The 19,803-nt window shown below is 46.9% G+C and overlaps 1 long non-coding RNA gene across 1 annotated transcript; it reads right to left on the bottom strand.

The window, feature by feature from the left end:
• Positions 1 to 1,001: 1,001 nt before the first annotated feature.
• Positions 1,002 to 1,583, bottom strand: LOC147707832 (uncharacterized). The gene is made up of 2 exons (XR_015296473.1): positions 1,536 to 1,583; positions 1,002 to 1,302 (listed from the first exon to the last, which is right to left on the bottom strand). It is a non-coding gene; the product is annotated as an uncharacterized LOC147707832 (long non-coding RNA).
• Between the last annotated feature and the right edge of the window lie 18,220 nt (positions 1,584 to 19,803).

Below are 19,803 nucleotides of genomic sequence, written 5' to 3'. Positions count from 1 at the left end.
TCAGGATGAGTGTGGATTACTCCAGGATGATTTAATGAAAACTCAAAAATTAGCATAGATTATTTAGGATTACACTTTAAAAATTCCATGTTACAAGCACATTAGCCGATTGCCAGTATTCCCTTGCAGGGTCCCACTATTACTTTAGGTATATGGATTTGCTGGTAGGGAAATATTTAGAGGATCACCTCCTCAATGTACCTTCCTGTCAAAAACAGGGCTCTTGGGTGCAATATGCCTTCTTTATACAATACCATGAATTATTTGCAATGCCATGAGTTCTAAAGTAAGGCCTATATTTACAAAAGTGTCACTTAACGCAGCATAACACCCAAATTTGCTGCGTTGCATCACAGGGAGAGAGCAGGAAAGTGCCATGTCTAACCCTCTCCCTTGCACCACTGCACCATTATGCTGTCGAGCACCATGCACACGCATTTGCACTATGGTGCAAAGGTGTCTGTGAGAGTCTAGCTTAGGTTCTTTACTGGAAGGGCCCCCTTGCAGTACAAAAAATACTATTCCTAGAAAAACCTGAAAACTTTTCCCATGTGGATGAGTGTTGTTACAAATACCAATTTGCTCTGGTTTATAAATGCTGGAAAGATTTTGTGTCAAGTCCGCATTATAAAACTTAAGCAAACCAAAAACAATACTTCCATAAATCCGTGTCCAATTATAACATCAATATTCTCCTACTCATGAAAGATTATTTTTTAAACTCTACTGTGAGATGGGGGCACTGTTCAAAATAAATCTTAGATTCCTTTTGGCTAGCTTTGTGCTGTAGCAATACCACATGCATACAAAAGTAGTGGCTTCAACAATGTTATACTTTTCATTCAGATAAGATTAACAACTTGTGCAGCTACTCCCATACTCCTGACTCACTGGGACTTGCCTTACTTTGAGCTACAGAGCATTATATGAAGCTGTTTAATGTGGTGACCAGTGGCAAAAGACTGAAAAAAGTAGGTTAAATGAAAAAGCATCAATGGGGGTTGTGTTAACATGTAATTTTATTGATATAAAACACACATTTGGCCCCATAGGAGCCAGGATACTGAACAAGAGAACATAGAGAAAGTCCAGGACACTGTTCAAGAGGGGAAGAAATGCCAGAATACTACAAAAAGAACAAAAAGGCTTAATGAAAGGCAGCAACTTCAATGTTTATTTTTAGATTCCGAGTTTTCTTTAGTCCTCTTCCAGTATTGCAAATCTTTATAGCCAGCTTCCTTCTAATAGTGCTGTTGTCCAGTGATGGCCAGCCTTCATCCCAGCACATAGACTTCATAGAGTCTGGAGGAAAAAGAAATAAACATACATCAGAATCATGTTAACACCACTATTTTAGGTTTTTAATAGGACTGGGCTGCCTTTAAAATGTTCCAATCCTTTTATTTCATATAGTGTGCCCAATGAGATATGGTTACAGGGGTTCATAAGTTTAACATTAAGGTTACTTGGTCAAAGAGGTAATGGGGAGAGCAAGGCATTGATTAAGAGGTAGACAGGAGGTAAAGAAGACTCACCTGTCCAAGTGAAGAAACCGCCGCTGTTGCCCAGACGCTGTCACGCTTCCTCTGCAAACAGAAAACAATCAATACCAGATTTCAATTACAAAACCATCATGGAGGCAGCTATGTTGAGCCTGAACTCTACTTACAGTATTCTTATTTGGAAAACAGTCTAAAAAATGACCATACTAACCAGAAATCCAAAAAGGGGCTTACAACCAAATGCTAGGAACAGGGCACCCGATCTAATTATTGGGAGAGCGGCAATTAAATTCCAACTTAAGGCTATGCACCAGATTTGCATGCCATTTGTAGCACACATTCTCTTTGAGTTACGACCCCTCCCCAATTGCTCTTTTGCAGACAGCTGTTAGTTAAGAGAGAAGAGTCCTTGTACAATAATATGATCTAGGACCACATATGCAAACATTGGGCCCAATTCACAGAACTAAGTAAAGACAAAATCCTAAACTTATTACCATTTTGGTATTCACAGAAGGCACTTACTCATTTCGGTATTCACAGAAGTTAGGACTCCTAACTTTAGGACTCATAAATGCCGTCTGTGAATTCCGAATGGTGGGGGGACGGCTTTGTAATGCAAAGCAGAAGGGGAATCGAAACGGGCAGAAGCAGCGAATGAAGAAAAGCATCAATAAAGATACATACAAAAGTTCTTACACAAAGGCTATAAGAAAGGCAAGCCCTAGTACACTGTACTTTACCAGTGCTCCTGAGTTTTCATGAGAAGTGAAGCATCGGCAGTGGGGGCACGACAGGAGGCAGAAAAGAAGTTCAACGCTGGAATAAACCAATTGTAGGCAGGAATAAAGCGGTTGTATTGATTACAGAAGGTCTTACTTGCAGCAACGCTTGCGAGCTGCCACAGCTCAACCTAAAAATGCATATTTGTTAACCATACAGAATAAAAACAAACACTTTAGAAAAACATATACAAATGATTTACATTATGTAGAAATATATTGCAGGATTTCCCAAAACCATCGAAGATAACCATTGAGTCAATTTTGCTCGGGTTTGTCACAGCAGGTAAATAGAGGAAGTACGCAAAATGGGGAGATGAATGGTAAGTGTATGTGAAGCACAGAAAGGGAGAAAAGGTGAGGCTAAAGAAGACCGGATGTATTAAAAAGAACTACATGCAGAAAAGTCAGAGCTGAGCAGAAGGGGAAAGAAGCGTTGAAGGGAGGGGGAGAAGGGAGGCTGAAGAGGAGGCTAAGACTGAAGAATGCTGGCAGGAAACAACTGAGTGGAAGGGAAGGAGCAAGAGGAATGAGGAAGACGTACCGAGTGAAGAGGAATAAGGTATAAGAGGCAAGTATAAGTCCGTATAAGTATAAGTCTGAACCATAGACAAGGATGTCATCACTATAGTTGAGCGTGTTAGGAATGTTTTGAATGACTTGCCGAATTGTGTCTTGAAATATTTCGGCCACTGAGGAGACTCCGAAGCTCAGTCTTTTATATCTAAACAACCCCAGGTGGGTTGCAAAGGTGGTGATATATCTGGACCCCACTTCTAGTTCCAATTGATGGTACCCTTTATTCAAATCTAATTTTGAAAACACAGTGGCTCCATTAAGCGCTGCGATCATGTCGCTCAAATGTGGCCCCGGGTGTCGTTCTCTTTCTATTGCAGTGTTGGGCAGGCGCATGTCCACACAGAGTCTGACTTTGTTGGCCGTGCCCTTCTTTGGGACGATAACGACTGGTGATACCCATGGAGTCGGGCCGTCAGTGTGCTTGATGATGTCCGCAGCTAACAAGTCTTGGAGTTCTTCCTCAACAGCAGTCTGTAGATAAAATGGTACCCGTCGAGGGTGTTGGGCGACAGGCCTGACTTGTTCATTGATATGTAATCGCACCTGACAGTCTCTCAATTTGCCCAATCCCTGAAACAATCCGGGAAACTGGCGAGTCACATCTTGGTTGTCGCTGACCTTGAAAAGGATTTCGACCAGGTGAAGCCGTTCAGCGGTTGGTAGGCTCAAAAGACAGTCTGCTTCGGGGCCCTTGATAACATGGATGACCGCTGATATAGTTGTGTTGTCGTGTGTCAGGGTCGTTGAGAACTTCCCCAGGCAGGGGAGTGGCTTCTTGGCCATCCACGTGAAAACCCTCACCGGTGCAAATGTCAGAGGAGGTCGTGGACTCATCCTTTCGTATTCGGTAACTGGAATGTAGTTTAAGGATGCACCAGAGTCTAGCACAAACTTTGTGTCGTGATTTCCAACTTTAATATCCAGCCGAGGGTATCTCTTAAGCTGGTCTGGATCTGCTGCCAAGTTCAGATATTCAATGGTGTATGCCGAGTCTCGGGACGACGGTCTGGATTCTCTGGAAGGTGACCTCCGTTCCCACCTGGACCGACGTGACTCTCTGCTAGAATGTGACGATCCAGAGGACTGTTCCGTCTGATCTTGGACAGCTCGCGCGTGGTGTCTTCGAGTGTCAGACCGAGACATTCTTGGGGCTCTGCTTCGTGTGTCAGATCGGGTTGTCCCTGTGGGACCACTTCGTTTTTCTTTATTGTAGTCCCCACACATTACTTCGAAGTGGTTGGTTCGACCACACTTCCGACATCTTTGGCCCATGGCCGGGCAGCTGTCTACATGAGGGTAATCATACCCACATCGGTAGCATTTTCTCACTCGTTCCGATCTTTTCTCCTTCTTCCATGGTTCTCATCGTTGATATCTTGATTGCTCTTGACGGGAAGACGTGTGCGACCTCCATTGTTTGTCTCTGGAGCTTCTCCGACTGTCACTTTTGGCTTGCACACGCCGCACCAGTTCATGACTCCCTTTGCGTTCCGTTTCCATGACGGCTGCGTACTTCTCCGCCTGATCGTAAGCTCGAGTCATTTCTTCTATTTCATCTAGTCCATGTGCCTTTCTCAGAAGGCGCCTCCTGAGCTGATCCGAATGACATCCATCTATTATTTGAGATTTGATGGCGTCATCCATAGAGAAATTATCAAATTCACAGTATTTGGCTAGTCTCCGCAGACGCATCATGAAGGTACTCATGGGCTCATCCTTCCCTTGCCGAGCGGAGTGGAATGTGTGTCGCTCGTAGTCTACATTACGCTTGTGAAGAAACGTTTTATTCAGGACCTCACATGCTTTAGCATAAGTGTCCACGTCAGTAGCAGGAAGGTCTTTGAGTATTTTGACTACCTCTCGCCCTGCCAGATTGCGCAGAGCAATCAACTTCTTTTTTTCGTCTACAATATCCGACCCTTTAGTGTAATCTTCAAACTCCTCCAACCACTCTTGCCATTTGGGACCCATGCTCCCTCCTGTCGTCACCTTGATAGGTGCGGGTGCCCTCAGGAGCGACCCACTTGGTGGGGGCTGAGCGTTCTCCTCGTCGGACATTTTGCAGCAATTTCACTTGGCTTCGCCAATGCTTGTTTCTTTGCTAGCACTTGTTTACTACTGTCGCCAATGCTTGTTTATTTTACCAATGCTTGTTTGCTTGACCAATGTTTGTTTTATTTTCAATCGCCAATGCTTGTTTTATTTGCCAATGCTTGTTTCTTCCAGTCGCCAAGGCTTGTTTATTTGACCACTGCTTGTTTACTTGACCAATGCTTGTTTTATTTTCAGTCGCCAATGCTTGTTTATTTGCCAATGCTTGTTTCTTTCAGTCGCCAATGCTTGTTTACTTGACCAATGCTTGTTCTTTCCCAGTGCCTGACTCTAAAATGGCCGCTCTATGAGAATCAAGGGGCCTGTCCTGACGAGCGCCTGACTCTAAGATGGCCGCCGTCTGTGCAATCACACAAGGTTTTCACTCCCTCTGGATTCAGGCACTCCAGACTCACCGGCCGGCAGTTGCAGGGCAGCGCGCTCCAGAAATCACTCTTCTTTGGCCACCACAGCGACCAGGTGAGGTTGGGGTGGGCTCCCGCCTTGCTCAGCACTTTCCCGCTCTTCTCGACCGATCGCGTGCCAAAACCTACGCATCGGGCATGAGGTCGGCACTTTCACCGGCACAGGCTCCGGTTCTGGCGCGCTTGATCGCGCTGGACGGCGATTTCTCGGGGCAGCGCCCCTTTCACCAGGGCACCTCTTGACTTGCTGTGGGGCGCTGGACAGGGTCGGAGTGGGCTCCCGACTCCTGTTTTACAACGGCTGGGTGACACATCCCCGGCGGGAATCGCGCCCAGGCGGTTCTTCAACCGAGCGTTCCAGAGCTCCCAGGTCACGATATATTTAGGTTTTCCAGCGTCTTTGGGGCCACGGTCACTTGCTCTTGACCCTCCTCGGCCAGCCTCAGCTTCTTCTAGCAGCGGAGCTCGTCTCTTGACGCTGCAGGGGACAGGGTGTCTCTAGGTGGTCTCGTGGGCTGCAGTTAGCGATATCCCACCCTCGTCGCCAGTTGTAGCATCCAGCTACAATAAACACATACACTTGTAATGGTATTCAACTAGAGTTTTATTTAACACCTCTTATCTATGCCCTGTCCCTACTCTAACTAACCCTTTCCTGTGTCCACTCCTCCTCTTCCTCTGGCCGCCTAGCTCCTCCCACACCCAACTACTGGTGTGCTAACTTCACAACACGCGGTTGGTTTGCTCTATCCCTTATGCTGTAAGCAAAAGTTAATTTGCCCAAAATATCCGCAGAACCATACATCTCTTCTTTTTTAAGACGTCACTGCTTGAAGCTAAGCTTTTATGTGACCATTTTGCATGTACTCGATCCCCCTTCCCAAAACTGAAAGGAAACGGGTATTTTATCTCTGACCCCAATGAAGATCATCCCAACATCTGAATCCAAACACATAGAAAAGCTGAAACAGCTCTTGCCTGCACAAACGTGCAGATTACTTACGCCACATCCTGCTGGAGGCACTACTGGACTCGTGAGACTACAACAAATTAATGCCTTTTAAAACACCAAAATACATTACGCGCTATATAGCTTTGGACACGTGGTAATACAACCCTTTCGTGGAGAGGATGTGGCCTAATGGCCAGAGCTGCGTAGTTGGAGCTGGTGAACCAGGTTCCTGTAATTATGGGCAAATCACTTGTCTTCCGATGCCTACCAACCAATGAATGTGTGTCTGTAACATGATTTTAAAGCGCCCTGATACTTTCGGGACGAGTTCGCGCTAAAAACTACCCGCAAAAAAAAGCAATCCCAGAACTGAGCCCCGCAATCAATACCTGATGCCTGCTAGAAAAACAATCTCCAATAATTTCGGTTGCAGAATCTTCCCACAGCAGTCCGGACAACCAAGCTGTAGAAACCAAAAAGAAATCGCCATCGCTCAACTCCCAAAAATCTCGACGGCTCTCACTTTCCCTCGCCATCACAACGCTCACCAAACATGGCTGTCCAAGTGCAGAACTTCTGGCGTGACCGGAAGTGGGTGGTAAAAAAAATCTGACCAGCCCTATTCTAGTCCGATTGCACTTTTACAGACAAGCGCGTGTGAAAGGATGAGCAATTCTACATCTGAAACGGTAGGAAATATGGATTTGAGCATTTAGCCTTGTCTGAAGTGCTTGTTTGAGCTGCATCTCTGGCACCAACAAGCTTCACACGGCCTCTTTCTTCTTCTGCTTCTACGTATTGCATTATGGGACATGTAGTTTCAGCTCTAGTGCCACTTAACCAATACATATGCATGAAAAACGGCAGGGGAAAAGGTCAGATGGAAATAACATAAGTATTTATTTTCTTTTTTTTATTTTACAGAGTTTTATATATAGCGCGAACTTAACCCGAATTGGGTATCAGAGCGCTTTACATGATCACAAGTTGCATTACAGGAGGACACCTCCCCGTGCACACCTATTTTCCAAACAAGTAGGTAGAAGGCACTCAGTATAATTCTTTCAGGAATTGAAAGACTGCAACAAAATCTGGCATATATATATATATATATATATATATTTATAGATACTCTTTTGTGCTTGTGCACTAGACACGTCTCACTTCACACGCGAGTGTCAAATTTCTCACGCCCTCCTTCACTGATGCATGCGAGAAAAAACCAACACTACTACAAAAGAAAGCAAGGATCCCTGGCCATGTATAAAGACAGCTCCCTCAGAAAGTAAACATTTCGGCATTCTCTTCTATTGTCGAGAAACACGCATAAAATTCCACAATTCATAACTCATGTCTATACACAGACCAAAGAAAATCTGGTCCGCGTGCAGCGTTCGGTGCTTCCACGCTACACAGCCCAAGTGTGGTCACTTTAAAAAAAAGATTTGGCTAACAACCGCACGCATCTTCTAGACCACTGGGTGTAAGGATCAAATACAAAAAGTGCCCGGAATAACCGATCACATTCTTTACACGCAGTCCTCATGAAGCACGGGCCTGCGCCGACCCTTTCCCTTGAACCCCCGCCATCAGTGGATGGCTGTTTTGGAGATGTACAGCATGCGCTGGCAGTTGAGAAAACAGAGCGCTGTAGGTCCGTTGCGTGCACAGCCTCACTTGGGTCTGAGCAGGACTTCAGGCGTGCTTTCAAATTCGTTGATCGCTGTAAAGGGTTCGTGTTATGAACTAAGCCAATCTCAGTTTAACCTAAAATGTCTTTTTAAAGATCACTGCCGACAGTGGCGTAACGAAACATGAGGGGGCCCCCCTGCAAACTACATGGAGGGGGCCCCCCTCCCATCCTCCATGCCTGTCTAGAGCTCTCAGCCCAGCGACCCGCCATACTGCAGGGGATGCGGGCGATTGTTACGCCACTGTCACCAATGCAGCCGTTAATAGTAACACTGGATGGTGGAGTTAAAGGTTGGGCTTAGTCTGCCAGCAGGCTATCATAGGTGGTGGTCCATTCATTACAGGGTCCCTGCCATCAGTAGGCCGGGGAAGTTTGCCCAATTTTAGGTGGGTTTCCTGATGCAGACTCCTGTCATGATATACAACATCGGGCCCACTCCTCGTTTAGTTTTGACAAAAGTGCATTCACTGCTCCTTCCCGTTTCCGTTTTAAAACATTGGACACAGCGACAATGCAGTATTTCAAAAGCAGATATAACTACAAAGAGCACATTTTGATAATACATTTTTATTTTTATTAGACAATAGCAATCTTAAGAGGCATTGCATAGCTTCATACACACTTTGACCCCAATTCCATCACAGTCTCTCTCTCTCTGTCAGTCAGTATCTCTCTTTCAGTCAGTCAGTCTATCTCTCTCTGTCATTCAGTCTCTCTTAGTCAGTCACTCTCAGTCAGTCAGCCTCTCTCTCTCTCTCTCTCTCTCTCTCTCTCTCTGTCTCTCTCTGTCAGTCTGTCAGTCAGTCCCTCTCTGTCAGTCAGTCTCTCTCTCTGTCAGTCACTCTATCACTCTCTGTCATTCAGTCTCTCTCAGTCAGTCTCTCTCAGTCAGTCAGTCAGTCTCTCACTCTCTATCTGTCTGTCAGTCAGTCTCTCTCTGTCAGTCTCTCTCTGTCAGTTTCTCTGTCAGTCTCTCTCAGTCAGTCTCTCTCAGTCAGTCTCTCTTAGTCTCTCTCTCTGTCAGTCAGTCTCTCTCTCTCAGTCAGTCTCAGTCTCTCTCTCTGTCAGTCAGTCTCTCTCTCTCGGTCAGTCTCTCTCAATCAGTCTCTCTCAGTCTGTCAGTTTCTCTCTCTTAGTCAGTCTCTCTCTCTGTCAGTCAGTCTCTCTCTCTGTCAGTCAGTCTCTCTCTCTCTGTTTGTCAGTCTCTCTTTCTCTGTCAGGCTCTCAGTCTCTTTCTCTCTCTGTCAGTCTTTGTCAGTCAGTCTCCCTCTCTGTCAGTCAATCTCTCTCTCAGTCAGCCACTCTCTCTCTCTCCCAGTCAGTCTCTCTCTCTCCCAGTCAGTCAGTCTCTCTCAGTCAGTCATTCTCTCTTTACCCCAGTCAGTCAGTCTCTCTCTCGCTCTGTCAGTCAGTCTCTGTCAGACTCTCTCACTCAGTCAGTCTCTCTCTCAGTCAGTCTCTCTCCAAGTCAGTCTCTCTCTGTCAGTCTCTCTGTCAGTCAGTCTCTCTCACAGTCAATCAGTCTATCTCTCTGTAAGTCAGTCTCTGTCCCTCTCAGTCTCTCTTTCTCAGTCAGTTTCTCTCTACCTTAGTCAGTCTCTGTCAGTCAGTCAGTCTCACTCTCAATCAGTCTCTCTCTCTCTCTGTCAGTCAGTCACTCTCTCTCTCAGTCAGTTTCTCAGTCAGTCAGTCTCTACTCTCTCTCCATTCTCTCTCTCAACTCTGCCAACTCTATCTCTACTGTCTCTCTCTCCACGGTCTCTCCTCTGTCTCTCTCTCCACTTTCTCTCTCCACTCTCTCACTATCTCTCTCTCCACTGTCTCCCTCCACTGTCTGCCTCCACTGTCTCCTTCCACTGTCTCCCTCTACTCCCTCTCTCTCCACCCTCTCCCCCTTCTCTCTCTCTACTTTCTCTCCACTCTCTCTCCACTCTCTCTCTCCACTCACTCTCTCTCCACTCACTCTCTCTCCACTCACTCTCTCTCCACTCACTCTCTCTCCACTCACTCTCTCTCCACCCACTCTCTCTCTGCTGTCTCCCTCCACTGTCTCTCTCTCCAATGTCTCTCTCTCCACTGTCTCTCTCTCTCTACTGTCTCTCTCTACTCTCCACTCTCTCTCCCCTCTCTCTCTCTCTCCACTCTCTCTCTCTCTCCACTCTCTCTCTCTCTCTCCACTCTCTCTCTCCACACTCTCTCTCTCCACTCTCTCTCTCTCCACACTCTCTCTCTCTCTCCACACTCTCTCTCTCTCTCCACACTCTCTCTCTCTCTCTCCACACTCTCTCTCTTCACTCTCTCTCTCTCTCTCTCTCCACTCTATCTCTCTCCACTCTCTCTCTCCCCTCTCTCTCTCTCTCCACTCGCTCTCTCCACTCGCTCTCTCCACTCGCTCTCTCCACTCTCTCTCCACTCTATCTTTCTCTCCACTCTATCTTTCTCTCCACTTTCTCTCTCTCCACTCTCTCTCTCCACTCTCTCTCTCCACTCTCTCTCTCTCTCTCTCTCTCTCCCTCCACTCTCTCTCTCTCTCCACTCTCTCTCTCCACTCTCTCTTTCTCCACTCTCTCCAGTGTCTCTCCATGCTCTCTCCACTCTCTCTCCACTCTCTTTCTCTCCACTGTCTATCTCCACTCTCTCTCCACTGTCTACTCTCTCTCCACTGTCTCTTTCCACTCTCTCTCCACTGTCTACTCTCTCTCCACTGTCTATCTCCACTCTCTCTCCACTGTCTACTCTCTCTCCACTGTCTCTCTCCACTCTCTCTCTCTCTCTCTAGCCACTCTCTCTCTCCACTGTTTCTCTCCACTGTTTCTCTCCACTTTCTCCCACTCTCCCTCACAAAGTAGTGTGCGTTCCATGGGTGTCCGCAGAAATGTTTCCAGGGGGGGCACATTTTTAACTTCATCACCATCCCCCTTGCACCCTTCTCTCCTCTGCCTTGCACCCTTCTTGCCCTCCCTCTTGCACCATTCCCCCTCCCCCTTGTATCCTTCTCCTCTCTTCCTTGCACCCTTCTCCCCTCTGCCTTGCACCCTTCTCCCCTCTGCCTTGCACCCTTCTCCCCTCCGCCTTGCACCCTTCTCCTCTCCGCCTTGCACCCTTCTCCCCTCCGCCTTGCACCCTTCTCCCCTTTGCCTTGCACCCTTCTCCCCTTTGCTTTGCACCCTTCTCCCCCTCCGCCTTACACCCTTCTCTACCTTGCATCCTTTTCCTCTCTGCCTTGCACCCTTCTCCCCCTCCGCCTTGCACCCTTCTCCTCTCTGCCTTGCACCCTTCTCCCCTCTGTCTTGCACCCTTCTCCCCTTTGCCTTGCACCCTTCCCCCCTTTGCCTTGCACCCTTCTCCCCTTTGCCTTGCACCCTTCTCCCCTCTGCCTTGCACCCTTCTCCCCTCTGCCTTGCCCCCTTCTCCCCCTCCGCCTTGCACCCTTCTCCTCTCTTCCTTTCACCCTTCTCCTCTCTTCCTTGCACCCTTCTCCTCTCTTCCTTGCACCCTTCTCCCCTCTGCCATGCACCCTTCTCCCCCTCTACCTTGCACCCTTCTCTACCTTGCACCCTTCTCCTCTCTTCCTTGCACCCTTCTCCCCTCTGCCTTGCACCCTTCTCCCCTCTGCCTTGCACCATTCTCCCCTCCGCCTTGCACCCTTCTCCCCTCCGCCTTGCACCCTTCTCCCCTTTGCCTTGCACCCTTCTCCCCTTTGCCTTGCATCCGTCTCCCCTCTGCCTTGCACCCGTCTCCCCTCTGCCTTGCACCCGTCTCCCCCTCCACCTTGCACCCTTCTCTACCTTGCACCCTTCTCCTCTCTTCCTTGCACCCTTCTCCCCTCTGCCTTGCACCCTTCTCCCCTCTGCCATGCACCCTTCTCCCCCTCTACCTTGCACCCTTCTCCCCCTCTACCTTGCACCCTTCTCTACCTTGCACCCTTCTCCTCTCTTCCTTGCACCCTTCTCCCCTCTGCCTTGCACCCTTCTCCCCTCTGCCTTGCACCCTTCTCCCCTCCGCCTTGCACCCTTCTCCCCTCCGCCTTGCACCCTTCTCCCCTTTGCCTTGCACCCTTCTCCCCTTTGACTTGCACCCGTCTCCCCTCTGCCTTGCACCCGTCTCCCCTCTGCCTTGCACCCATCTCCCCCTCCGCCTTGCACCCTTCTCTACCTTGCACCCTTCTCCTCTCTTCCTTGCACCCTTCTCCCCTCTGCCTTGCACCCTTCTCCCCTCTGCCTTGCACTCTTCTCCCCCTCCGCCTTGCACCCTTCTCCCCTCCGCCTTGCACCCTTCTCCCCTTTGCCTTGCACCCTTCTCCCCTTTGACTTGCACCCGTCTCCCCTCTGCCTTGCACCCGTCTCCCCTCTGCCTTGCACCCGTCTCCCCCTCCGCCTTGCACCCTTCTCTACCTTGCACCCTTCTCCTCTCTTCCTTGCACCCTTCTCCCCTCTGCCTTGCACCCTTCTCCCCTCTGCCTTGCACTCTTCTCCCCCTCCGCCTTGCACCCTTCTCTACCTTGCACCCTTCTCCTCTCTTCCTTGCACCCTTCTCCTCTCTGCCTTGCACCCTTCTCCCCTCTGCCTTGCACCCTTCTCCCATCTGCCTTGCACCCTTCTCCCCCTCCACCTTGCACCCTTCTCCCCCTCCGCCTTGCACCCTTCTCTATCTTGCACCCTTCTCCTCTCTTCCTTGCACCCTTCTCCTCTCTGCCTTGCACCCTTCTCCCCTCTGCCTTGCACCCTTCTCCCCTCCGCCTTGCACCCTTCTCCCCTCCGCCTTGCACCCTTCTCTTCTCTGCCTTGCATCCTTCTCCCCTCTACCCTGCACCCTTATCCCCCTCCCCATTGCACCCTTCTCTACCCTGCACCCTTCTCCTCTCTTCCTTGCACCCTTCTCCTCTTTGCCTTGCACCCTTCTCTTCTCTGCCTTGCACACTTCACCCCTCTGCCTTGCACCCTTCTCCCCTCCACCTTGCACCCTTCTCCCCTCTGCCTTACACCCTTCTCCCCTCCGCCTTGCACCCTTCTCTACCTTGCATCCTTCTCCCCCTCTGCCTTACACCCTTCTCCCCTCTGCCTTGCACCCTTCTCGGCCCCCCTCCTGCGGATGCCCATGGTGTGTTCTAACAAGAGGGCTTACCTGAGGGCACAATTTTGCTGCCTTGTCCCTTCTCATGTGAGCTTTGCCCTGGAGAATACTCTGTCTGGGGGCCCCCACTCCCACCCTTGTCAGGGTCCCGAGCACTGCTCTGTGCTGTCTCTTGCTCTCTGAGGCCCCCACCCCATCCTTGTCCCTGTCTCTTCTCTTCTCTTGTGGGATGGGGCCCCCAGCCCATCCCTGTCCCTGTCTCTTCTCGGGAGGGGCCTGTCCCTGTCTCTTCTCTTGTGGGATGGGGCCCCCACCCCATCCTTGTCCCTGTCTCTTCTCTTCTCTTGTGGGATGGGGCCCCCAGCCCATCCTTGTCCCTGTCTCTTCTCTTGTGGGATGGGGCCCCCAGCCCATCCTTGTCCCTGTCTCTTCTCTTCTCTTGTGGGGTGGGGCCCCCACCCAATCCTTGTCCCTGTCTCTTCTCGGTGGGGGCCTGTCCCTGTCTCTTCTCTTGTGGGATGGGGCACCCACCCCATCTTGTCCCTGTCTCTTCTCTTCTCTTGTGGGGTGGGCCGGGCCCCCACCCAATCCTTGTCCTTGTCTCTTCTCTTCTCCTGTGGGGTGGGGGCCTCATCCTTGTCCCTGTCTCTTCTCTTTTCTTGTGGGGTGGGCTTTGCTTATCGAGAGGAGAGAGTGGGGGGCCGGGCTCTGTGCTGCCTCAGAGGAGCAGTGGACTGCTGTCTCTGGGGCCGTCCTTGTCCCGTGCCTGCCTCCGGCTCTGACTGAAGAGAAACAATGTTGATACTTTGTTTCTCTTTAGTCAGAGGGAGGGGGTGAGGGGAACGGAGCAGGCTGCACCTGCTTCAGACACAGAGGGAGAGAGGCTTGCTTCAGCGCAGGCCTCTCTCACAGCCCTCAGAAGAGCTGAGGGGGCCGGGCCCCCTGGGGGCCCCCTTCATTATCTGTAGAGAGTGAGGCCCCCCCCGCACTGCAGGGGCTGCGGGGGCGTTTGTTACGCCCCTGACTGCCGATTGCATCACACCCACACGGGTTCACGAGTTGGTAAATATTTTTGAATCTAATGCCAAAAATAGATGTTGCTAGTTTTTAAAGTATGTGCAAGCTATCTTTTCTGCACATTTTATGTAGCGAACACTTGCTTTACATGGGCACCAGATTAAATCACTCAAGGTCAGATCTTTTCTCTAGGCATGGGGATATTAAATGATTTGCTCAGAACAGTAGAATATTAACGTGACGCCTGGATTCAAACCCAGTCCGGTTTGGCTTTAGTGCTGGTGGTGCGACACTCTTTGTTGGCACCCATCGCCAAGGAGAGTTTCTACGAAGTCCCTCATTTTAATATCTACTCAGTGATTCATGTTTTGGAAGTGGGAAATTAAGCGTCTTGGAAGCAGGATGTGTCAGCATCTGAATGTTTCTGCAAAGAGGATTCCTGACAGCACCAGCGCTCTCAGTGCTACCCAGGGTGCTTCTGTAATTTTATTTAGCAGTTTTGCCTAATAAATTGACTTAAAATAATGTACATTTTTAGGGCCCTCAAAATGGAGATGCACATATAGCTGGTCACCTGATTCTACCTACTTTACTAAGCTTTCCCATTGAGCCAAATTGTTTGAGCCTATGAAAATCACTTTACTCCACTGTGGATTATTTTAATTGAAAACCAAATCTGATACCACTAAATACATTCACTTCAGTTATACAAAAAAATCACAGAAGTGAGATTTAACAGGCAACAGTGTTGCTCCAGATACAAAAAATCATTTGCAATGCAATATGTCTCGCATTAGCGAAACTTTGAGCTATTGGTGTTGCAAATGCTCAGATTTGCTTAATGAACTATTTTTGGGCCCATACTGCTTTCATTTGCTTAGTGTGTTTTTGGGGATCACTTCGGGCAATGTCTTTATTTAATTGGTGCACTACCATGCACATTTACAAATCCATTTTTGCCACTTGGGTGCTCCTGAAAGAGAATGAAACCATACCGGAAATTTGCATAGAGTTTATTATGTCTAGTAATGAATTCTTCACATTGTGTCTTTGCTATAACTTACCCAGTGTATGTTTTCAATTTTTTTTGTCTACTTCCTTTCTGCTCAGAGCGCATAAAAATGTTGCCCAGTTGCGATTCACCAAAATGTGTCTCTTTACATACACCAAATTAAAGTGTCAAGAAGATTTGGTAACAGAAACGTGCTGTCTAGTTTGCCTTTTTTTCTTATAAAATGTGCTCACACCCTCACACTTAATTTAGTAAACCTACCCGCTAATTTCACAGTTCTTTGCCATTTAATTTTAGTAACTCTGCCCACAATGTTCGATTTCTATCAATATCAGTATCATGCATTGATCTTTTTAACACCCAATGCTTGCTTCTACCCGTTAATATCAGTTTAAATGGTTTGAAAGTCAATAAAGACCAAAAAATATTATCTAGGGTTGAGCAGAATTTCCATAAATTGCTTTCACGTAATAACATGAAATTCAATGTAATTGTGTGAAGTGGACATCTGTCGACTCTACACATATTTCTTAATCAGACGTTATGCATATTTGCAGATAATTAAAAAAAATATGTAATATCTTATGGAGTTCATTGTCCAGTAATCTGCAAATAATTGCAAAATCATCCAACGAGTCAACATGTTAAACATAAAAATGGAGCAAAAACGGTGAATTGGCTCTTCAAGGGTTCAACTGTGCTTGTGAAATATTCAGAAACCCAATTTCTAGTCATGCTCAGATCAGCAGGAACAATTTCCTTTTGTCAAGTAATCAAATACTCATCCTGAGATCATCAGGATCAATCACATCATGTGAAGTCCTCAGGTACTCATTTGCAAATCATCCTCAGGTCATCAGAAACAATTACTTCTTATGAAGTCATCAGATGCTCCTTTTCAAGTCATTCTCGAATCATCAGGCTCAAGTTTCTAAACTCTGCTGATGACTGCAAGAGCTTGATAATGTCTGATGACGTGAACATGACTTCTAAAGCAGTTGGATGATCATCCAATGACTCTGGGCTGGCTTCTACAGTAATCCTGTTTGACCTAGGACCTTTGTATTGTTTTTTCTTTTGTTTACTTTACAGACCCCCTTTGGAGCATAAACCATCTGGTAAACAGGTATGTGCATGGTGTTCTGTGTTACTATTAACAACCACTTACCACTAATCTTATGCTAAGAAAAGAAAGACTTCAGTACTGAATGAATCCTGTTTTATTTCTTAAAACAGTAGTCTAAGCACAATTCAGACTGCACAAAAGCCTGTACCCAGTGAAGTGTGAACAAAGGCCGCTTTCTCAAATGGTCAGTTGTATATTTACGTTGTATATGATTTAGACAATAACAGGTTCTGTCCCTGTAAAGTGGGTATTGATAATTGTGTACATTAACACAGGACATGTGAGAACGAGACTTCGGCCAAGAACACTTCTTGAGAAGCAAGAGCTGGAACAGTGTGGAACCAGTGCTTGTTTGTTTGTTTCTCTTCCACTTCCCCTTTCCCTTGTGGACTAGAAGGCTTAGTAAGAGTTTATTTCCTTGCTACGCTGACTAGTCTCTGAGGGAGTTGGGACCTAACGGCGCCAAGAGGAAAAAACTGGAGCACCTCGCGTGACTTCGCAACAGAAGACGAAGCCGCACATTAGTTTCCTTTTGGCTCCGTAGACCTCTCCCATGGATATACCCCAGTTAACCCAGTTAGTGCACAAGTTGTCTGAGGAAATGGAGGAGTTGCGACTAGAAAATCAGGGGCTTAGACAGGAATTGGATCAAGCCAGAGCAGGTTTCACTACTTGGAGAGACTCCTCTTTAAAAAAGAAAGCCTATAATAGCGCCTCCTAAATTTGGCTCCACAACTTATCAGACACGCTCTCTTAATAATCAAAATCCAGATCACCCAGTGTTGGTCACAGTAGTCACTCCAGATCCAGTCCCGTTAGCTAACCCTGAAAGATTCTCTGGAGACAGTAGTAGGTACACTACTTTTATAAGTCAATGTCAATTGCACTTCATGTGCAAACCACAGGTCTTCACCATTGATACTGCCAAGGTAGCTTTTATCATCTCTTATTTAGGGGGGTAGCTGCCAACTGGGCTATGCCATTGGTTGAAACTAATGATCCTCTTCTTCATAACTTAAATAATTTTAAAATAGCCATGTCCGGTCTGTTTGCTAAGCATGTGTTTATCCAGGCATCAGACAACAAGCTTCTAGGTCTACGTCAAGGTTCAAAAGACCTTATTTCATATATCGCAACCTTTAACAGACTTCTAGTAGAGACTCATTGGCCTGCAGAGAAAAGAATGTTGTTGTTTTATAGAGGTCTTAGAGACGAAATTAAAGACTCCCTACCTCACATTGTTAATCTACCTGATGATTTTGCTGAATTCCAAGACCTAGTGGTTAAGTTAGATCACAGGTTAGGGGAACGAAGAAGTGAGAGACCTAGAGGAGACTTTAGAAATTGGCATTTTCGAACGGATAAGAAAGAGGCTGAGGACAAAACTTCTTCAACAGAACCAATGCAAATTGGAGGAGTAAAAGGCCCCTTAACACCTAACGAAAAAGAGAGAAGATGCAAGGGTAACTTGTGTCTTTATTGTGGAAAACCTGGACACTTCGCTAAGGATTGTTCTGTGAAACCTGTTAAGAAAAAAGCCTTGGTGGTAGAGACAATTTCTCAATCACAGTCGGAAAACTAACCTTCTCGAAGAAAGATGAGATTGTTTCTTTGGGAGGTGTTGTCCCTAAGATCTCTCACTACGCCACTAATGTTACTACTCGTGTTCCTAAACATTTTACTATACGGGTGATTTTTATTTTATCTACCCAGCTGAGACACAGCATACCAGTGCTTCTTGATTCTGGAGCTACTGGGAACTTTTTTGATTTGGAACTTGCTCTGAAATTTCATCTGGTTCATGTTCCAAAGAAGGAACCTGAGCCGGTAAGAGCTGTGGATGGCTCAGCTTTATCTTCAGGCCTGTTAAGATTTCATACAGAACCTTTAACTATTGTGGCTGATAACGATCACACAGAAAAAACAGTTTTTGAATTAATCGATACTCCTTCTTTCGGGGTCATTCTTGGAATTCCATGGTTGGAATTACATAATCCCAAGATAGACTGGCTGAAAAGAACAGGTACTTTGGAATCTTCCTATTGTAAATTACATTGCTATCAAGAACTTACTGATCCTGTAATGCCCTTGTTTTGTGCTACAGCGAATTCTGAAACAATAAGTCTCCCCAAAGAATATCAGGACTTCTCAGATGTGTTTGATCCGGTAAAAGCCACCAAGCTTCCACCTCACAGAGTCTATGATTGTCGGATTGATCTTATTCCTCAAGCTGTATTACCATATAGTAGAATTTATGCTATGACTGAACCTGAGAACGAATACCTGAAACAGTATTTAGATGACTTGTTAGATCTTGGGTTCATTAAACACTCAACTTCACGAGTCTCTTCGCCACTCTTCTTCATGGCGAAATGGGAAGGCGATCTGGGGGCGTGCATTGATTATCGCCTGTCAACAAGGTGACAATCAAAAATAGGTACCCACTGCCCTTAATCCCAGTGTTACTCAATTAAGTCAACGGATCCAGTATATATACTAAATTAGACCTTAGAGGGGCCTATCACCTGATTCGTGTAAAGGAGGGCGACGAGTGGAAGACCGCCTTCCGCACCAAGTTTGGCCTCTTTGAATATACGGTCATGCCGTTTGGTCTTTGCAACGCTCCAGCAGCATTTCAATACTTCATAAACGAGGTTCTGCAAGATCTGCTGGATGTCTGTTGCATAGTATATATAGATTATATTCTGATATATTCTAGGGACACAGCAGACCATGTTCAACATGTGCGTTCTGTAGTACAAAGATTAAGAGATCATTCTTTATTTTCGTAACTAGAAAAATGTGAGTTCAATACAACAAAGGTGGAGTTCTTAGGCTATTGTTTATCTCCTGAAGGGATTCACATGGATCCTAAAAAGGTGGATTCAATCTTGAATCGGCCAACACCAGCCTCTATCAAAGACAAACAAAGAATTCTAGGATTCGCACATTTTTACAGATGGTTTATTCCAAGATTCTCTGAAATTGTGGCGCCAATTACTCAACTACTGAAAAAAGGGAAAACCTTCTGTTGGACTGTGTAAGCTGACAAAGCTTTCCTCTTGTTAAAAAAGGCGATTACTTCGGCACCTATTTTGGTGCATCCTGACAGGCCATTTTTTGTGGAAGCGGACGCTTCCCAAACCGCACTTGGAGGAATAATACTACAGAAGAACTCAGACACTGGTCACTAACACCCAATAGCCTTCCATTCTAGAAAGTTGTTGACTGCCGAACAGAATTACACCATCGCCGAACGTGAATTACTGACCATAAAAGATGTTTTTCAGGAATGGAGGCACCATCTGTTGGGAGCCAAACATACCATCACTGTGTATTCAGACCATAAAAACCTACAATTTTATTCCACAGTAAAGGCTTTTACTCCACGACAGATGCGGTGGTTACAGTTCTTTAGTGAATTTGATTTTGTAATCACCTATCGTCCAGGGAGTAAACAATTACTATCTGACACTCTTTCACGACTGGTCTGCGAAAAGAATCATGACCAGGTTAGAGAATCACCAAGTATTCTTCCCAAAGAAAGGATT

Source organism: Lissotriton vulgaris, chromosome 6 (assembly GCF_964263255.1).
Source record: "Lissotriton vulgaris chromosome 6, aLisVul1.2, whole genome shotgun sequence".
NCBI lineage: Eukaryota > Metazoa > Chordata > Amphibia > Caudata > Salamandridae > Lissotriton > Lissotriton vulgaris.
The sequence above is the reverse complement of the archived record's forward strand: the minus strand, read 5'-3'. Positions and strand labels throughout refer to the sequence as shown.